This window comes from Zeus faber (assembly GCF_960531495.2).
Source record: "Zeus faber genome assembly, chromosome: 12".
Lineage (NCBI taxonomy): Eukaryota > Metazoa > Chordata > Actinopteri > Zeiformes > Zeidae > Zeus > Zeus faber.
In genome coordinates this window covers 31634539-31650429 of record NC_137196.1, presented here as the reverse complement: position 1 = coordinate 31650429, position 15891 = coordinate 31634539, and positions in this window count along the sequence as shown.

The following is a 15891-nucleotide window of genomic DNA, read 5'->3' as shown; positions in this document are numbered from 1 at the left end:
ACGTGCTAAATCTATTGTGTATTTAAAGTGCGTCCCTGGGCCTCTGTAGCTCCGCCCCTCTCGGTGAGGCGGGGCAGGGCGGGGCAGTGACAAGCACAAGGTGAAGCCTCATGTGACATAAAACGTTGGTCATGGAGATGCACTGATCACATCTATTTCAAGATTCAGTTCTGTTCACATTAGAGCCCATGAAAACCTGCGTCTATGACAGGGTCGTGTGAGGGTCGTGTAAAGGTCAGGAACCCAGGTTTGTACTTTCCCACTGAAGACCACTGCTGGATGTGAGCGGCTGTCACCAGCTTTTTGGGGGTTGTGACAAACCTCAAGTACCACGTCAATACAACAGGAATTTTCCTTTGAAGTTTGAACGTTTCCATGTTGAATTCTACCAGCGCCTGGTGAGCGGCCATCTTGTTTCATTGTTCCTCACTCAATAATAAACAATATTAAACACAGTCAACATCATCACTCTCACTGTAGTAGGTTGTGCAGCTCTCAAGTCAAAAGTTTCTTAAAACTCAAATGTTTTATTTGGAACAAACAATAAAATGCGAAGCAGCAGATTCATGTTGATGATTTCAATCTGAATCAGCCAAAAACACAATCAGTGCATCTGTACTTGGTAGACATGTTCAGTAACTTCAAGAGGTATATTCTAATGATCTGAATATGTACTGTATATAGTATTACTACATGGATGTTGGTACTATATGTAGTATTACTACATGATGTGTATACTGTATATAGTATTACTACATGGATGTGTATACTGTATGTGGTATTACTACATTGATGTGTGTACTGTATATAATATTAATACATAGATGTGTATACTGTATAGTATTACTACATGGATGTGTGAACTGTATAGTATAACTACATGGATGTGTGTACTGTATATAGTATTCCTAATTGATGGAGTCATTTGGCTGAAGTAGCTGAAACTCCCTGTTACACTCTTGTGGTACTCTATGTCAGTATTTTGCCATGGTTGCCAGGTCTGCCAGCACATCAGTACACAACCCTCATCAATATGTTTGACTGACTTGGTTGAAGGTTCCTCATCGGCCACAAACACAAAATGCACCTTAAAGCCAATGCACATGTTACCACATCAATGTTTGTCGTTAACTAAGATACATAACTTCATCATTTTTGAAGTTTTTTGCTGAAAATACCACTCCAGACGACGCATCGGGCTCATTCCAAAACAGCTGTTTCTAGTGTGTGTGGAGCTTTACTAGCGGTTCCGTTGTATTTACTCTAACTTCCACTGATTTCACCTCATCGATCCAAAAAATGTGTTTCTGAACAAATTTGAGGAGATAAATAATCAACCCAGTCACTGAATCGTCATCATATTAGATCTACATGATGTCGTTTAAAAATTTGTTCCCACTTTGCAGACACTGCACCGGGTGTTTTTTTTTTTCCTGTAAACATCGGAAAATAAAATAAATACATCCACAATAAAAACAGCTTTTATTGGTTTGGTTTGGAGAAACACAGTGGAGGGCATGCGCAGCCTCCAGACTGTACCGCACCATCCTTTTCAGAAAGAAACACAGCAGAATTACTTTTTTAATACATTTCCGTCTGCAGTTTCTTCACAGTTGGTATTAATTCGCCTTTAAAAGATTTGTGCTGGTCTCTGGTGGCAGCCAATAGAGCACCTCCCATGCTTAGCTCACTCGTGTCCGGTGGCGCTCCAACCGTGGGTGGAGTTACTTAAATGGAGAGTGGTCCTAATTCTACTGAAGCCCTGAAAGACGTACACAAGCAAAATTGAACGGCATGTTTTGCCATGTTTTCTGAAACACACATCACAAAATACTGACTGAGTTGTCCAATTTCACAGCATGTGTGTTAGAAGTATCAGATGTGCAGATGTCTGTGCACAAGAACTGAAAAGGTGAGTTTTCCATAATAGGTTACCTTGAACATGACAATCTACATCAGCATGCTGGACATACTACACAGAGTACTTGTTCCACTACATGTAGGACAGAGTTAGTTGCAAGTGGAGTTGAACTTGTCAAGCTGCAATGAAACTCTTTATTCATCTTTAATCATCAACAACTGCTGCAACAACTCTGTCCTGTGTACGAGCTGTGGGACGAGCAGAGCACACAACCACCAGCAAGCCCCTCTTTGGAGAACCATCTGACCATGTAGCATTCAATCATCATTACTACTGCAAGAGGGAGAATCACCACGGTGACACAAATACACATAGAAACAAACAACATGTACATGGAAAAACAAACATAGAAACAAACAACATGTACATGAAAAACATAAACATAGAAACAAACAACATGTACATGGAAAAACATAAACATAGAAACAAACATGTACATGGAAAAACAAACGTAGAACCAAACAACAACATGTGCATGGTAAAACACAAACAGAAACAAACATGTACATGGAAAAACATTAACATAGAAACAAACATGTACATGGAAAAACAAACGTAGAACCAAACAACAACATGTGCATGGTAAAACACAAACAGAAACAAACATGTACATGGAAAAACATTAACATAGAAACAAACTACATGTACATGGAAAAATAGAAACCAACAACATGTACATTGAAAAACATAAACATAGAAACAAACATGTACATGGGAAAATAGAAACAAACATGTTCATGGAAAAATGTAAACATAGAGACAAACAACAACATGTACATGGAAAAACAAACATAGAAACAAACAACATGTACATGGAAAAATGTAAACATAGAAACAAACAACATGTACATGTAAAAAACAAACATAGAAACAACATGTTCATGGAAAAACATAAACATAGAAACAAACAACATTTACACAAAAACAAACATCAGACGGCAACATGTATAGAAACAGTGAATCAGGTCCAGGAAAACTGGAACTACAACTGGTGACGTGGCCTCTTCCTGTCATAGTTATGACAGTAAATGAGGGAGAAAAGGAGAGAAATGCAACCAGGAGGCTGCTGGGGGGTGTGTGTGTGTGTGTGTGTGTGTGTGTGTGTGTGTGTGTGTGTGTGTGTGTGTGTGTGTGTGTGCATTAGTTGTCGTTATGAAAAGCAACAGGGATGGATAGATACTAATAATATACTTCAAATGGGTATTTCCATTGAGTAGTTGTAATAAGTAATAATAAGTAATGAACTTATAAGGTGCGCACACAGCACACTGTAGGACAAAAAAAAACAACCCACTCCAATTCTCAGAGTTGGCTTTACCTCTCACACAATGAGTTGAAGAAAGCATGATTGTATTCATGAATTGATCAATTTACAGTAAAGCAGTGAAAATGTACATTATACTTAACATGCATACTGTACACATGCTGTGTAACAAGCACTGGTAGTTCATCCTTGGATTTTCCCCTAACCCTGGTCTCCATTTGAGGTTGGGCTTAGGCCTTTATTTGTTGGTGTTGACCACACCCCCAGCATTTATTAGAGGCCCGGGTTTTATTTGAGTAACTGTTTATATTTGAGGAGATATGGAAACTCAACTCGCGTCCACCTTCGTCTCTTGGAGCTTCTCTCGCAGCAGTGCAGGCTGAATCGTGTTGAAAGCACTGGAGAAATAAAAAAACATGACCCTCACAGCGCTGCCTGCTTGGTTCAGGTCAGCGTGGGCTCACTGAAGCAGGTTGATGATGGTGTCTTCAACTCCAACCTTGGGGCGGGAGGCAAACTGCAGTGGGTCTAAAGAGGTGCTCACCTGAGGTGTGAGACAGGCCAATATCAGTCTCTCCAGGACTTTCATGATGTGTGATGCCAAAGCAACCGGTCTGTAGTCATTGAGAGAATTTGGAGAGGACTTCTTAGGCTACTTAGGTACTGGAACAAGGCAGGATGTCTACCACAGCACTGGAACCTTCTCCTGGCTGAGGTGTAATCTGAGGAGAATCCCACATAGCTGGTCTGCGCAGACCTTCAGGACCTTACTGATACCATCCCGACCCGCAGCCTTGATTATTATAGATAATTCAACATCTTTAAAGCCGTTAAAAATGAAATACAAGTGCATCATTGCAATTGTATTTCAAAACTGTAGTGATGCGCGAGTGTGGCAGTTTCCCCACCACTCGCCATCCAAGTGGCATTTTCAGGGCCTTCCGGCACAGAGACACAGACGACGGGGGACTCTACAATAAACTGGACCACCAGTGTATTGTAGAGAAGAGGCTAAGTAGAACAAGCCAGGAGCAGATATAACATGTCATGAAAGGGCTCCTCTCCTGAGTGTGTGTGGATGGGGTTTTAAACCTGCCGCTCGTTAGACCAACCAAGGAGCGTCAGGTGTAGCTGCTCAACCAATCCACAGCGAGTTTGAAAGAAGCCTTCGAAACAAACAACTCTTTTTACTGACTCGGGTGTCCCCGTCCCACTAACTGCAACGGGTGTGGTTAGGACCCAATTGCAGCACAAAGACAGGCAGGGATATTTGGTAATGTCTTTTATTTGTAGAGCAGACAGAAGACAGGCGGAGTGGCAGGCAGGATACGTGGTCGGAGCGAGGCAGAGTCGGTAGCAGGGAATCAGTCCGGAGAACGCTGGAGAGTCTGGTGCAAGCATCGAAGACAATCTGGCAATGGGTGACTGGTGAGAGAGGCATATATAGGGGTTAGATTACAGATCAGGAACAGCTGTGTGCGCAGGTGAATAGAGTTGGGCTAATGGGACAGGTAAGGAGAGGGAGGGGAAGTAGAAGAAGGCGGAGATCATGACACTAACTCGTTCACTGAATCCCTCCCTACTACTAGACAACGTGTCACTAGCACTGTTGTGCAACTTGTATATTAACTGTATTTGTGGAAATGTATCAAGTTAATTACTGTATTGACCTCGCTCTGTGAGAAAAGAAACAACTTTGGTGCTTGTTTCAACTCAGTACTCACTCGAGTCGCTCTCCCAGCCCGGATCCCCACCCCCTGCCCTGAGCTGATTGGTCTGAGGGGGGCTGCACCAATCACTCACTCACTCTCCCAGCCCGGAGCCCTGCCCCCAGCCCCCCGCCACAAGTCAGAAGTGAAAGGTAACTTCTCCGTTGGTCACAAGGCAGTTTCAACAGTTTCAACTGTATGCTGCAGTACAAAATATTCTAGTTGTTAGTGAAGCAGATATGGGTTTACAAGCGAGTATAGAGTTAGTTCAATATTTCCGTTACATTTCCCCCCTTTTGAGTTTGGCGGACCATTTGATTCTCGCGGGTCCGGCTGATGAGGTTACGTATCACAGGAATAATACAGCAAACCATTAACCCAAAAATATGAGAAATATGATAGCGTATCTGGCTATCATTGCTCTGTTGCTACCAAACAAATTCTCCAACCACCCAGTCCATTCAAACTGCCCTTCAATTCAAACTCTCCCTCAAATTGTCCTTCAATGTCCTTCATCTCGATGGCCCTGGCTTCCAGCTTGTTGAGGACCTTTGTGAACTCCCCATCCGGGGACGTGTGGATGAGGATCATGGTGCAGCAGGAGTCTCCGAACATGTGGCAAATGCTGCCCTTCTCGGCCAGGAGCATGTGCAGGGCCAAGCGGTTCTGCCAGGTCATCATTGTGGTGGCGTGCAGCTGTTTCCCCATCCCGGCGAAGGCGTCGCGGCTGTGGCTGGCCATTTTTTGTTGGTTGTAATGAACATAGTTGATCCCGTCCACATTTTTATTAAATGTACACCACCAACAGATGTTGGACTCGAACCCTGATGTTATTTAGTTCTGTGCCTTCAACCCGCCTTTGGTATTGGATGCATGGCCAGCAGGGTGACAACAGTCACATCGAGGTGAAGGCATCGCGGCTGTGGTTGGCCAGTCCACATTTTTATTAATCGTACAATAGCAACAGATGACCCGGATGCCATTTGGTTCTGTGCCTTGAACTCACTATGTTCCGCTCTGAGGGTGGCAGGCGCAGTGTGGTTTGAGATTTACATGTAGATAGGCAACTTATTGTTTCAGATCAAATCCCCACGAAATGTGGAGATTTGATCTGAGGGGATTTTCCAGGGAATCCCCCCCCTGGGAACAATCTCCGTAATCAGTGCTTAAGCTACTGCTGCCGCATCGGCCTTGGCCATCAGGAATGTTTCTGACGGTGCTTTAGATAGACCCATATAGACCCATATAGACCCATATACGTAAGTCTATTCCCTTTATTTCAATTTTGTACCCCCACTCTGCATTGCCTTTGAGTTATTTTATTTTATTTTATTCTATATTATTTGATTTACTTACTGCATTACATTTTAGGAATCAGTTAGTTAGTCAAGTACAAATGAGGTAGCTATTATGCTCAGTCTAGAACATATTGTGCATCATCACCAGGTGCGTTGCATTGACATTTCACTGCATATATGTATAAAAGTATGTCTATGTATGTGACGAATAAACCTCTTGAATCTTGAATCTTGAATCGAGATGTAATCTATTAATAACTGTAACCGATGGGATGTGGTGAGATTATCTGTTTTTCCAACTGAGTAATACTGTTTTCTTGTGTTAAAGTGATCAGAACGGGTTGGTGGTGTTTCAGTGGTAGGCCGACTGAGGAGAGGTCACCGAGGAGACATATGGACGGGGAGATTGGAATGCTGCGCCAGAAGGGTTGATAGCTTCTTGGTGATGTTCAGAATGCTAGGATAGGTGGGCAGAGCCAGATGGCATGAAAGTAGTCATGTTTTTTTTTTTATCCACAAAATCCATTTTAAACATTTTGAGTTGGTGATACGAGCTCTGTGCAGAATCTTTTATTGAATGAGTTGCATTTTGGAGTTGCGGGTCGTAGAAAAAGTTACAAATAAGCAGGTTGATATCGGTGGGAACAGCAAGGTCTCTTTCCCATCGCATGGTAGGTAAAGATAAAGTGTCACTGTTTTAAATAGAAGTTTGTATATCCTGGAAAAGGGATTTTTTAAAATGACCTTTAAATGTCCTTGGCTCTTTTTCTACCATTCGCACTATCCTTCTGTTGAATCTGGGATCAATTTTCCTCTTGCGGCTGCGTCCAGTGAGGTTGGCTACAGTCCCATGGACCTTAAACTTCTTAATAATATTTACAACTGTAGTCACAGGAACATGAAGCTGCTTGGAGATGCTCCTATAGCCTTTACCTTCAACATGCTTGTCTATCATGTTCTTTCTGATCTCATCGGACAACTCTCTCCTTTGATTTCTCTGGTTCAGTGTGGTGCACACCATGATACCAAACAGCAGTGACTACGTTTCTCCATTTAAATAGGCTGAGTGACTGTAAGATTGAAGACGTGTGATACCAATTAAAATTAACAGTTTGAAATATCACTATAATCCAATTATTTATAATCTTTTCTAAGGGGTTCCAACAAATCTGTCTACATCATTTTCAAATATAATTGATCTCTTTTCACTGTTTCTTTGCTTTACTCTATAACATACCAAAGGCAGGCAGGTATAACTGAGAAAATTGCTTTTGATTTCATAATTTTTCAGGAGATATGAAGAATTGTTTTTAAATGAGCTGTAAGGATACCAACACATTTGTCCACCTCTGTATATGCTCCAAATGAGGATGAGCCTGGCTTCATTTGTACAATCTTTAACACAATACGACAGCACAGCTCTGGAATTCTACTGTTGGGAGGAGACTTCAACTGTGTTATATCTCAGCTTATGGATAGCCAACCTACCTCAAAATATCCTACTTCTAGATGGAGTAAAACACTTTAAACACCTATTGATAGTCAGGTCTAGTGGACCTAGTTTGGAGAAGGAAATTCCCAAAAGGTAGATTTAACTTTTTATTCACATAGACATCCATGTTATTCTAGAATAGATTACAAAGCATAGTAACACGGGACAGAAGACAAAGATTTTATCATTAACTATATCCAATCATACACCTCTTGCATTATCATGGGACATAGGGCACAGGCCAAAAACCAAACAATGGAGATTAAATGCATCGCTTTCAAATGATAAGAAATGTATCGCATTTGTAACAACTGAACTAAGTAATTACTCAGATACAAATGTGTCACCCGAAGTATCACCTCTCATTCTAGGGACTGGGCTGAGGCACATATCAGAAGTCACATTATCTCCTTTACAAGTGTGAAAAAAAAAGAAGGGAAGCAAAACAATGTGGAATAGAGACAAAATAAGGCAGCTTGAACGACAACATAAAAGAGCACCAACCTGAAAGCTACTTGGAGGTTGGTGCTCTTAAACAAGCAAATAGAGATCCAAATAGCCCAATCACTGAGAAGACTGAGGGCAATCTATGGTTTACCAATAATAATAGGGTAAGTAGATTGTTAGCATTAAGACTCAAAAATTGCAATCTTATATAGTACAGAAATTAAACTCTGATAATTAGACACCCACAAAGGTCTTTTGCATAATTTTAGAAACCCAGATACAAAAACGGACGGCTAAGATATCTATGAATCATATATGTAGATAAAGCTGTAACAAAAAAAAACACTAAACAAAATTGTGAAGATGATTGTATAAGTTGTTGAAACTGAAAGAAAAACAAGATAAAAAAAAGTAAATGTGCTAGTTAATCCTGTAATCCTTATTTTTGTTTACTGTTGACATTTGTACGGCTGTTCTCCTGTGTGAATACGCTGATGTTTCTTAAGATTCCCTGATTGACTGAATCCTTTCCCACATTGTTGACATTTGTATGGCCTTTCTCCTGTGTGAATAAACTGATGTTCCTTGAGATTCCCTGATACACGGAATCCTTTCCCACATTGTTGACATTTGTACGGCCTTTCTCCTGTATGAATACGCTGATGTTTCTGAAGAGATCCCGATTGACGGAATCCTTTCCCACACTGTTGACATTTGTACGGCCGTTCTCCTGTGTGAATACGCTGATGTTGCTTGAGAGTTGTTGATTGTCTGAATCCTTTCCCACAGTGTTGACATTGAAAAGGCCGCTCTCCTGTGTGAATACGCTGATGGTCCATGAACTGTCTTGATCGTCCGAATCCTTTCCCACATTGTTGACATTTGTACGGCCGTTCTACTGTGTGAATACGCTGATGTTCCTTGAGTTTTTCTGGTTGATTGAATCCTTTCCCACATTGTTGACATTTGTAAGGCCGTCCTCCTGTGTGAATACGCTGATGTGACTTGAGTTCTCCTGATTGTTTGAATCCTTTACCACACTGTTGACATTTGTACGGCCGTTCTCCTGTGTGAATACGCTGATGTTGCTTGAGAGTTGTTGATTGTCTGAATCCTTTCCCACACTGTTGACATTTGTAAGGCCGTTCTCCTGTGTGAATATGCTGATGGTCCTTGAACTCTCTTGATCGACTGAATCCTTTCCCACACTGTTGACATTTGTACGGCCGTTCTCCTGTGTGAATACGCTGATGTGTCTTGAGTTTTTCTGGTTGATTGAATCCTTTTCCACATTGTTGACATTTGTATGGCCCTTCTCCCATGTGAATAAGCTGATGTCTTTTGAGATTCCCTGAATGACTGAATCCTTTCCCACACTGTTGACATTTGTACGGTCGTTCTCCTGAGTGAATACGCTGATGTCTTTTGAGATTCCCTGAATGACTGAATCCTTTCCCACACTGTTGACATTTGTATGGTCGTTCTCCTGTGTGAATACGTTGGTGTCTGTTGAGATCTCCTGATTGACTGAATACTTTCCCGCACTGTGGACAGTGGTGAAGTCCTTTGTATCCTGTGTGGATACTTTCATGAATTTTGAGTTCACTTGATAAAAAGTCTGTCTCATCCAGCTGGGATTTAACTCCTGAAAGAAAGAAAGAAAGAAAGAAAGAAAGAAAGATATAGAATTCAAAGAAAAAGTCAGAGAGGGTATGAATCATTTAGGGTGTTCCGTAAAACGGTAAAGCACTGTACCTTGAGAAAATATTTGTAGTACAAAGAAGAGAGAAACCTCTTTTTAAACCAAACTACATGTGAATAAAGTTTAATTTGTTTTGTGAATGTCTGTGGTGATTACATAAGTATGTTTTATTTTTATTTAATTCTGCAATATTGAGGATGTCATAACCTGCCAAAATCCATCCAGTCAACCAGCAATGGTGAGATGATTAAACAGCACAAATTGTTTGGAAAAACAACAAGACATTACCTGACTGATGTTCTCTGGTCTTGATCCAATCTTCATCACTATCTTCAGTTTCAGAAGAGTCTGGAGAGAGGAGCTTCTCATCACAAGTTGGTTCTGAATCAGGAGCTGGATCTAAGCTCCCAGCTGCTTCTGAAATTCCACAGTCCTCTCCACCAGTTTCTGGATTCATCTGTTCAGTTGAGGTGCTGGCTACAGGTTCTGCCTCTGTGTTCTCCTCAGTTTGGCTTTGATCAACCTGGGACCACTGAGCACGCTCTTCATCACTTTCACTCTTCACACAGACAGGAAGGAATGGGAACTCGGTCCAGAGGTCCTCCTCTTCCTCTTTAATGTGTGGAGGCTCTGGCTCCACCTTGACCAGATTGGGGCTCCACTCCTGCTGCTCAGAGGGAAGCTCCTCTTTACAGACAGAGAGCTGCTGGAGCTCTGGAGGCAACACTGAAATACAGACACACAGTCAGTGAAGAAAACTAGGATAGTGTGTCCAAGCTGAGGTCAGAGGGCTCTTTCATAGTCCCAAATTCAGCGCCACCAAAGCCTCAACAAACATCATGACACAATGCTTTTCCTCAAAACACTTATGTAGTGGAAGCTAAAGTGTGTTTTCCAGATCTTGGTAAAGTTACACAATGGTCGAAGTATCACGGCTTAAAGTTTTGATGTACAAATACACAACACATTACAACAGCTAGATTCTAGATCTAGATTCACCATTTTCACCACTTCTCATATCAAGGATCCTCAATTTAATACGTATTAAGTCACAAACTATTTGATACGATTGTGTCTGTGGGACCCCAGTCTGAGAAGGTTTTATTGTTAGATATGATTGAGTCCAAACTTCTAAACCTTCCTATACTACAGTGAGAGAGATAACAGTGAAACTATGAGCCAAACAGTCATTAGTGCACATGCTCTAATGGTTGTATGGTCTTGTTAAAAGAATGATGGTGAAGTTTAACTATTAATGGTTTTGCTGAGGACTCCCTGTTACGTCTTGAGGGCCCTTGAGTGATAGATGTATGTAATAAAGTAGAGTGTCTTCATACAGACAGACAGATAGATGTATGTAATAAAGTAGAGTGTCTTCATACAGACAGACAGACAGATAGATGTATGTAATAAAGTAGAGTGTCTTCATACAGACAGACAGACAGATAGATGTATGTCATAAAGTAGTGTCTCTTCATACAGACAGACAGACAGACAGACAGATAGATGTATGTAATAAAGTAGAGTGTCTTCATACAGACAGACAGACAGATAGATGTATGTAATAAAGTAGAGTGTCTTCATACAGACAGACAGACAGACAGATAGATGTATGTAATAAAGTAGTGTCTCTTCATACAGACAGACAGACAGATAGATGTATGTAATAAAGTAGTGTCTCTTCATACAGACAGACAGACAGAGAGACAGATAGATGTATGTAATAAAGTAGAGTGTCTTCATACAGACAGACAGACAGACAGATAGATGTATGTAATAAAGTAGTGTCTCTTCATACAGACAGACAGACAGATAGATGTATGTCATAAAGTAGTGTCTCTTCATACAGACAGACAGACAGATAGATGTATGTAATAAAGTAGTGTCTCTTCATACAGACAGACAGACAGATAGATGTATGTAATAAAGTAGTGTCTCTTCATACAGACAGACAGACAGATAGATGTATGTAATAAAGTAGTGTCTCTTCATACAGACAGACAGACAGATAGATGTATGTCATAAAGTAGTGTCTCTTCATACAGACAGACAGACAGATAGATAGATGTATGTCATAAAGTAGTGTCTCTTCATACAGACCTGCTCTGTGTAGCTTGACTTCAGGTGTCAGTATTAAATACAGTAGTTTGTTCAGCCTGCAGAGCTCCTGGTTCGAGCGCCCCAGTCTGTTCTCACAATCCACCACAGATTCTTCTAAATGTCTGACAATGTCTTTGTCTGCTGCTGCCAGTTTCTCGCTCAATAAAACTCTCACTTCTTTAGCTACTTTTACCTTTTCACAGACTAATAAAACCTCTTCAACCGCAGCAACCATTCGCTCTTGGACAGAAACAGTGAGAAGCGGGAGCTGCTCGGCCATTGTTTCTTCTTCTTCTTCTTCTTCTTCTTCTTCTTCTTCTACTGTTTTATTGTGGTTGCAAACTCCTCCAGCTGCTCGCTCGCCGCCATGGACGTGGAGTGGGAGTGTTTTTCACGGCGCTGTCTTCTCAGGTGTTGGGGGCGGATCGATCAATTGGATCGATACAAAAAAGGTGATTTTTCGTTTCATGTAAACGTCAGAGAATGAAATAAATACATGTACAAGACAAACATTCAACCTTTGGAAACGGAGCGTTCCCAAGCCTGAGCGTTGTTAACAGCAAATACTTTGTCATCGTTTTACCTCATACGAACATCCCATAATGTAACTTCATATATGACAGAAAATAAGCAAAAGCATCATCGATCACCTTTACACATCTTTAAAGTGGCAACAGGCTACAACCTGCTACTGTGTGTGTGTCACTGTGTGTGTGTTACTGTGTGTGTTACTGTGTGTGTGTTACTGTGTGTGTTACTGTGTGTGTGTTACTGTGTGTGTTACTGTGTGTGTGTTACTGTGTGTGTTACTGTGTGTGTTACTGTGTGTGTTACTGTGTGTGTGTTACTGTGTGTGTGTGTGTTACTGTGTGTGTGTTACTGTGTGTGTTACTGTGTGTGTGTTACTGTGTGTGTGTTACTGTGTGTGTTACTGTGTGTGTGTTACTGTGTGTGTGTTACTGTGTGTGTGTTACTGTGTGTGTGTGTTACTGTGTGTGTGTTACTGTGTGTGTGTCTTACTGTGTGTGTGTGTGTGTGTGTTAATGTGTGTGTTACTGTGTGTGTGTTACTGTGTGTGTTACTGTGTGTGTGTTACTGTGTGTGTTACTGTGTGTGTGTTACTGTGTGTGTGTTACTGTGTGTGTGTGTTACTGTGTGTGTGTTACTGTGTGTGTGTGTTACTGTGTGTGTGTTACTGTGTGTGTGTTACTGTGTGTGTTACTGTGTGTGTTACTGTGTGTGTGTTACTGTGTGTGTGTTACTGTGTGTGCGTGTTACTGTGTGTGTGTTACTGTGTGTGTGTTACTGTGTGTGTTACTGTGTGTGTGTTACTGTGTGTGTGTTACTGTGTGTGTTACTGTGTGTGTGTTACTGTGTGTGTTACTGTGTGTGTGTTACTGTGTGTGTTACTGTGTGTGTGTTACTGTGTGTGTTACTGTGTGTGTGTTACTGTGTGTGTTACTGTGTGTGTGTTACTGTGTGTGTTACTGTGTGTGTGTGGTACTGTGTGTGTCTGTTACTGTGTGTGTGTTACTGTGTGTGTGTTACTGTGTGTGTGTGTTACTGTGTGTGTTACTGTGTGTGTGTTACTGTGTGTGTGTTACTGTGTGTGTTACTGTGTGTGTGTTACTGTGTGTGTGTTACTGTGTGTGTGTTACTGTGTGTGTTACTGTGTGTGTGTTACTGTGTGTGCTACTGTGTGTCTGCTACTGTGTGTGTTACTGTGTGTGTGTTACTGTGTGTGTTACTGTGTGTGTTACTGTGTGTGTGTTACTGTGTGTGTTACTGTGTGTAGTACTGTGTGTCTGCTACTGTGTGTGTTACTGTGTGTGTGTTACTGTGTGTGTTACTGTGTGTGTGTTACTGTGTGTCTGTTACTGTGTGTGTGTTACTGTGTGTCTGTTACTGTGTGTGTGTTACTGTGTGTGTTACTGTGTGTGTGTTACTGTGTGTCTGTTACTGTGTGTGTGTTACTGTGTGTGTGTTACTGTGTGTGTGTTACTGTGTGTGTGTTACCGTGTGTGTGTTACTGTGTGTGTTACTGTGTGTCTGCTACTGTGTGTGTTACTGTGTGTGTGTTACTGTGTGTGTTACTGTGTGTGTTACTGTGTGTGTCACTGTGTGTGTGTTACTGTGTGTGTTACTGTGTGTGTGTTACTGTGTGTGTTACTGTGTGTGTGTTACTGTGTGTGTGTTACTGTGTGTGTTACTGTGTGTGTGTTACTGTGTGTGTTACTGTGTGTCTGCTACTGTGTGTGTTACTGTGTGTGTGTTACTGTGTGTGTTACTGTGTGTGTTACTGTGTGTGTTACTGTGTGTGGTACTGTGTGTCTGCTACTGTGTGTGTTACTGTGTGTGTGTTACTGTGTGTGTTACTGTGTGTGTGTTACTGTGTGTCTGTTACTGTGTGTGTGTTACTGTGTGTGTGTTACTGTGTGTGTGTTACTGTGTGTGTTACTGTGTGTGTGTTACTGTGTGTGTTACTGTGTGTCTGCTACTGTGTGTGTTACTGTGTGTGTGTTACTGTGTGTGTTACTGTCAGTGTGTTACTGTGTGTGTGTTACTGTGTGTGTTACTGTGTGTGTGTCACTGTGTGTGTGTTACTGTGTGTGTTACTGTGTGTGTGTTACTGTGTGTGTTACTGTGTGTGTGTTACTGTGTGTGTGTTACTGTGTGTGTTACTGTGTGTGTGTTACTGTGTGTGTGTTACTGTGTGTGTGTTACTGTGTGTGTGTTACTGTGTGTGTGTGTTACTGTGTGTGTTACTGTGTGTGTGTTACTGTGTGTGTGTTACTGTGTGTGTGTTACTGTGTGTGTTACTGTGTGTGTGTTACTGTGTGTGTGTGTTACTGTGTGTGTGTGTTACTGTGTGTGTTACTGTGTGTGTGTTACTGTGTGTGTGTTACTGTGTGTGTTACTGTGTGTGTTACTGTGTGTGTGTTACTGTGTGTGTTACTGTGTGTGTTACTGTGTGTGTTACTGTGTGTGTGTGTTACTGTGTGTGTGTCACTGTGTGTGTTACTGTGTGTGTGTTACTGTGTGTGTGTTACTGTGTGTGTGTTACTGTGTGTGTTACTGTGTGTGTTACTGTGTGTGTGTTACTGTGTGTGTGTGTTACTGTGTGTGTGTTACTGTGTGTGTTACTGTGTGTGTCTGTTACTGTGTGTGTGTTACTGTGTGTGTGTTACTGTGTGTGTGTTACTGTGTGTGTGTTACTGTGTTACTGTGTGTGTTACTGTGTGTCTGTTACTGTGTGTGTGTGTTACTGTGTGTGTTACTGTGTGTCTGTTACTGTGTGTGTGTGTTACTGTGTGTGTTACTGTGTGTCTGTTACTGTGTGTCTGTTACTGTGTGTGTGTTACTGTGTGTGTGTGTTACTGTGTGTGTGTGTTACTGTGTGTGTGTTACTGTGTTACTGTGTGTGTTACTGTGTGTGTTACTGTGTGTGTGTTACTGTGTGTGTTACTGTGTGTGTGTGTTACTGTGTGTGTGTTACTGTGTGTGTGTGTTACTGTGTGTGTGTTACTGTGTTACTGTGTGTGTTACTGTGTGTGTTACTGTGTGTGTGTTACTGTGTGTGTTACTGTGTGTGTGTGTTACTGTGTGTGTGTTACTGTGTTACTGTGTGTGTTACTGTGTGTGTTACTGTGTGTGTGTTACTGTGTGTGTGTTACTGTGTGTGTTACTGTGTGTGTTACTGTGTGTGTGTTACTGTGTGTGTGTGTTACTGTGTGTGTTACTGTGTGTGTGTTACTGTGTGTCTGTTACTGTGTGTGTGTTACTGTGTGTCTGTTACTGTGTGTGTGTTACTGTGTGTGTTACTGTGTGTGTGTTACTGTGTGTCTGTTACTGTGTGTGTGTTACTGTGTGTGTGTTACTGTGTGTGTGTTACTGTGTGTGTTACTGTGTGTGTGTTACTGTGTGTGTTACTGTGTGTCTGCTACTGTGTGTGTTACTG